Here is a 6,369-nt window from a genome sequence, read left to right on the forward strand (position 1 = left end):
TCATCATGAGATATGCTTTTAGATCCGGGTCTAGCTTTTCCGGTGTGTTGGGGTGCCCTGGACTGGGCGAAGTGGGAGTGCTGGGTGCTTATGATGGTAAGTGGTCTTGGTTTCTGTTAGTAAGATTCTTACGTTTACCTTTCTCCATCTGGTAATCTCTGGGGTTAGTTGTTATTGTTGTCACTGTTTAAAGATTGGAGCAGACTCTGTGTTCCACTCACTGTAAGTCTTAAGGTCCTGTGGTGGGTGTTTTGGGTGGCTGGCGAGTGTCAGCCAACCCTGCACCCTAGCTACCCAGGTGCTGGTCTGACAGGTATAGGTTTGTGGCCCTATCAGGCCATACTTCTGCCTCCCCAACCAAAGCAGTCTCAGGTCCCGCGGGATTGGACTGGAGCAGTAGCTGTGTTCCACTCATCAGAAGTCTCCAAAATCCTGTGGCGGGTGTTGAGGGTAGCTGGTGGGTGTCAGCTGACCCTGTGCTCTAGCTACCCTGGTGCTGTTCAGACTGGAAGAGGGACATTATTTTTAAAATAAGGACATTTTATATAACTCAAGCATTCTGTATAAATATATCTTCATTAAAACACAGATATAATACATATAATTAAGAAAGTACGTTGGCTTTCTATGGATGTAAGCTATGGAATTATTACAAATATATTAGTTTCTGAGAAAGTAAGAGATCCAGGTTTTGAAAGGTTTTGAGATCAAAAAGAACTCAGGGAGAGGGAAGGGAATATAAAGACTCTTTTTGTTTAAATGAATGCAATACAAACCATGAGCACCCGAGGCTGAGCAAAGAGAGCCATCCCCTTCTGTCACTAAGGACTAAGCTTAGTTTACAGACTGCTTCTCCTGCATATGGAAGTTTAGAACCCCTATATTTATGGGTGCACAAAAGCAGAGAACACAAAGTTGTCAAACATCTCCAATTGGTCATGTTAATTTCTTCCTAAAATACAAGTTTTTAAATTAAATATATTTTTTCATTTTACTGCTTAATTCCTTGTGATTTTCTTAGTATCCCATCAGGATTCAGAATCCAAAATGTATTAAGTGATTAATTCTGTTTCCAAGATTTGTATGCTTGCTTGTTTTGTACATGTGCCAATGGGTTTATTTTGTGCCATTGCCAATAGATAAATATGTTAACAAAAATATTTAAAGGTATCTATTTCTACATATTGCTATATACAACACAGATTCTTTTCCAAAGATCTTTCAGTTCTCAAGATTTGTTTGAAATCCCATTTCTTCAAAAGAAAAAAGAAAAAAAACCGGAAAATTTTTATGTGCATATGTGTTTTCCAGGAGCAGATGGGTGTTGTGCTACCTACTCTGCCTATGCAATGCTGTTAGGCCAAAAAGTTTGTATGCTCATTCCTTTTTTATAAAGTAACAATATGTAACACATAATTTATTATTACTCATTTAAGGGTCCATTGGGATAAGTATAAACCTCACTTTTAAAAACACAAACCAAAACTGATTTCTTAGTCATTGTGCTATGGCTTGGAAATATTTTCCTTTAAACTTATATTTAATTCACATCATGAGATATGAAGATGGTAGAAATTAACTGACATTGTTATTTAGATGAAAGGGTGCTAAAACTGATTATTATTAAAGCCATTAAGGCGTATATTCTATAATTGGGTCATGGTAGATTTCCATGATAGTGAAAGAAACTAGGAGACATACGTCAGTCACAATATGTAGATTCCACACCCTCCTTTGTATACTGTTATTGGTGAAATTATATATTTAGGGTCTATACCTAACAGACTCTATTACATATTTAGAGTTTATACTTAAATATTTTTGAGAATATAGAAATGGTTCCATGGATAATAGCTTTTGTTCATGCAGCAGAGTTGAATTTCATTCTTAGCACCCATAAGATGGCTTGCAAGTGCCTGTAACTCCAGGAGATGCATCAAAGCAAAACACTGATTCACATAAAATAAGATACAGAAATCTAACAAGTAATAAATGTCTTTCTTTTACAATGACCCCTCACACTTGATATTACAACAATAGAAGAAAATATTAATATAGAATGCTTTCTTTTAGGCAAATACTGTAAATATTTCACAATAGACAAGAGTCATTCACTTTATACAGTTACAATCATCAATGCCATTTATCTATTTCTTATAATAATTATGTACAGTAATTAACCAAAGAAAAAGTATCAAATGGAATATTTTCAGTCTATAGTGAATATGGATTAACATTTTAAACAATGTGCTTAAGGACAGTTTTCTGGTTTTAAGTGATTATATTTGAGGATGAAGTTGAATTTGTGACTGTTGTCACCTGAAAATAAAAGTGAATGTTGAGACATTCACTTGATAATCATGTACTTTGCCTGAATATTTAATAGCGACATAACCTGAATTTCAGATAGAGTAGGTGACAAAGTCATTTATCAAATTTTGAGAGGTAGTTTGGATAACACTAAACAGAAACATTTTCCAAGGTTTTAGCTAGTTAAATGAAACTTACAATAAATTATGATCAAGTAAACACAAAAGGTAACTTCCTATTGGCTGAATTACTGTAGAAACATTTAAAGACTAATATCTATAACATATTTTATGGAGAATGACTTATAGAATAAAAAATGATGTCAGTTATAATCAATATGTTTAATATCAACAATGCTAAATGTTTTTCTTCCTGTAAAAATATAATGGTGAATAATGGTTATGCCATTTTTCTGCTTGCCAGAAGATCACACATACAAACTCTTTATGTATGTTGCCCTCTCTTTTGGAGGCTTCAAACATTAGTAAGAATATATTCAAGTATCATTTTCACAAAATATAATAGCTTTTGTTGGTTACCACTTGAGCATCATTTATGAAAAGTTTGAAAAGTACCATTGATAATGTGTGCTTTTTCAAATACTTCACTGTAGAATCATTCACACAGAGAAAGTTTAATGTAAATAAAAAAAATAAAAACATAAGTAGCTTATACAACACCCAGCAGATACTGATATATATTGTTCATGATTACCTTAAATATGAACCTATTCGCAAGCTCTTTTGAAATACCATCTTAACCATCTTTTCTTTTTTGTATTACAAGGGAAACCAAAAAGAAAAAAAAAAGAAGATAAAAGAAAGGAAAAGAAAAGAAGAGAAAAGAAAAGAAAAGAAGAGGGAAGGAAAGAAAAGAAAAAGAAAAAAGAAATGAGAAAATCTAGAGTAATTAGCACTTAGTGCAGCATGAAAAGAATCCATATTGTATGTTTAATTTTTTTTTAAATCAGTCTTGTTTGTGACTATACTGCTCTTTCAAAAAGGTGAAGAAAGTCTAGCACTAAAATATTCTTAGAATGTTCTTAGAAACTCTAAAGACAATGATTCATGTTAATAAATCATTAAAATAAATAAATAAAATAATCCTAGTCTCCTAAAGAATATTATATCTAGCACAAATCTAAAAGGGTACAGTATTTATATTAGAGAGCTTGGTGTGTTCCTGGTATATCCAGCTCTTGACATATTCCCAGCTTATGACATCATCTCTGCATAATGCAAGGCACACTTAGCCTGCTCTCCTTGGGCATCTCTACTTCCTATGGTAGAATTTTTGAGATCATACTTGCTTTACTTCAATATTTATATTTTGTCATAGGAAATAAATAATGATTTTGCTTTATTTATGTTTTTTATAATAAGCTATTGATTATTATATAACTGTGGCATACATCTAATCCTTAATTGCATGATTCTTGATGACAGAGTTTGGGGACAAAATTTTAGCATCAATGATGCCACCTCAGTGCTGAAAATGATTTTAGTAGTTTTAAATCCTATTATATCTTACAAGGAAAAAAAGAAAGATATCATGAAACAGTTCTAGAAAATGTGAATTTTGTATTTTATTCTTTTTTGTTTTTTTTCTTTTTTATTAGATATTTTCTTTTTTTTACATTTCAAATTTTAGCCCCTTTCGTCATTTCCCCTCCAAAAACCCACTCGCCACCCCTCCAACCTTTAACTAACCCACCCCTCTCACTTCCCTGTCCTTGCATTCCCCTACACAGGGGCATTGATCCTTTACAGGACCAAGGGCCTCTCCTCTCATTGATGTCCCACAAGGCCATCCTTTGCTACATATGTGACTGGAACAATGAGTCCCTCCTTGTATACTCTTTGGTTGGTGGTTTAGTCCCTAGGAGCTCTGGGGTTATTGGTTAGTTCATATTGTTCCTCCTACTATGGGGCTGCAAACCTTTTCAGGTCCTCAAGGACCCTGTGCTCAGACCAATGGAGGGCTGAGAGCATCCATTTCTGTATTTGTCAGGCACTGGCAGAGCTTCTCAGGAGACAGCTATATCAGGCTCCTGTCAGAAAGCTCTTGTTGGCATCCACAATAGTGTCTGACTTGGATAACTGTATATGGGATAGATCCTCAGGAGGGACAGTCACTGGATGCCCTTTCCTTCAGGTTCTGCTACAAAATTTGTCTCTGTATCTCCTCCCATTAGTATTTTGATCCCCATTCTTTTTTTTTTTAATTCTTTATTAGATATTTTCTTTACTTACATTTCAAATATTATCCCCAAAGTCCCCAATACCCTCCCCCTGCCCTGCTCCCCTACCCACTCAGTCCCACTTCTTGGCCCTGGTGTTGCCCTGTACTGGGGCATATAAAGTTTGCAAAACCAAGGTGGCTCTCTTCCCAATGATGGCCGACTAGTCCATCTTCTGCTACATATGCAGCTAGAGATGTATTTTATTCTTTAATGCCAAAAAATTGTGTTATAGTCAGAATCTTACTAAAATAATATTCCACTGATTATCCATCAAGGAGATCAAATTATTCTAAAAGTAACTTTTTTTTTGACCAGATGTAATTGTTGTTTTAGATGTTTAGTGCTTAATAAGCTTGCCTCTTCTTTCTGAACACTGCTTGGCTATTTCAACTTAGCTTTTCTTGCCAAAACCCCTCTCCAAGCTGACCTATTCAACCTGGCTTCTCTTGGCTTCTGAGTGAACTGTTCTGCCTATTCTCATATGAACTTTGGAAATCTGTTCTAACATTCCTTCTGGACCTTTTTCACACTGTCTTTATCCTGTCTCTGTCTTTGTCTCTGTCTTCTTCCTCCCCTGTCTCACCCTCTTCCTCTCCTCCCTTCTCTTTCTCTGTGCTTGACTCTTAAATACCCTGTCTTTCCTGTGCTGGTATAAAGAGATTTAGAAGTATCCTATATCTCAGTCATTCTTTAAATCTTTCTCTGATTCACCACTTTATCTGCCCCTCAATTACGTATCACTTTTAAACATGGCTGCTTACTTTTAGAAACTGACGTTACAGTATATTTTATATAGGTGAAAAGTGTTTACCAAGGGTATGTCTGTATTCCAGTAGATCATATGGTAGTCCAGGGTTTGTCTGCATTCCAACTGGATCATATACAAAAGTATGATCCTATGCCATAGCAGTTATATATATATATATATATTTATTTCAAAATGTTTTAATTAGGTATTTTCTTCATTTACATTTCAAAGGCTATCATAAAAGTCCCACATGCCCTACCCCCCTCCCCTAGCCTCCCCCCCTCCCACCCACTCACACTTCTGAGCCTTGGTGTTCCCCTGTACTGAGGCATATAAAGTTGACAAGAGCAAGGGGTCTCTCTTCCCAATGATTACCGACTATCCCATCTTCTGATACATATACAACTACAGACATGAGGTCTAGGGGTACTGGTTAGTTCATATTGTTGATCCAACTATACGTTTGCAGACAATTTAGCTCCTTGGGTACATTCTCTAGCTCCTCCACTGGGGGCCCTGTGATCCATCCAATAGCTGTCTGTGAGCATCCACATCTATGTTTGCCAGGCACCAGCATAGTCTCACAAGAGACAGATATATCTGGGTCCTTTCAGCAAAGTCTTGCTAGTGTATGCAATGGTGTCAGAGTTTGGAGGCTGATTATAGGATGGATCCCCGGGTGTGGAAGTCTCTAGATGGTCCATCCTTTTGTCTCAGCTCCAAATTTTGTCTCTGTAACTCCTTCCATGGGTGTCTTGTTCCCAATTCTAAAAAGAGGCAAAGTATCCACACTTTGGTCTTCCTTCTTCTTGAGTTTAATGTGTTTTGCAATTTGTATCTTGTATCTTGTATCTTGGGTATTCTAAGTTTCTGGGCTAATATCCACTTATCAGTGAGAACATATCATGTGAGTTCTTTTGTGATTGGGTTATCTCACTCAGGATGATGCCCTCCAGGTCCATCCATTTGTCTAGGAATTTCATAAATTCATTCTTTTTAATAGCTGAGTAGTACTCCATTGTGTAAATGTACCACAATTTCTGTATCCATTCCTCTGCTGAGCGGCATC

Source organism: Mus caroli, chromosome 14 (assembly GCF_900094665.2).
Source record: "Mus caroli chromosome 14, CAROLI_EIJ_v1.1, whole genome shotgun sequence".
NCBI lineage: Eukaryota > Metazoa > Chordata > Mammalia > Rodentia > Muridae > Mus > Mus caroli.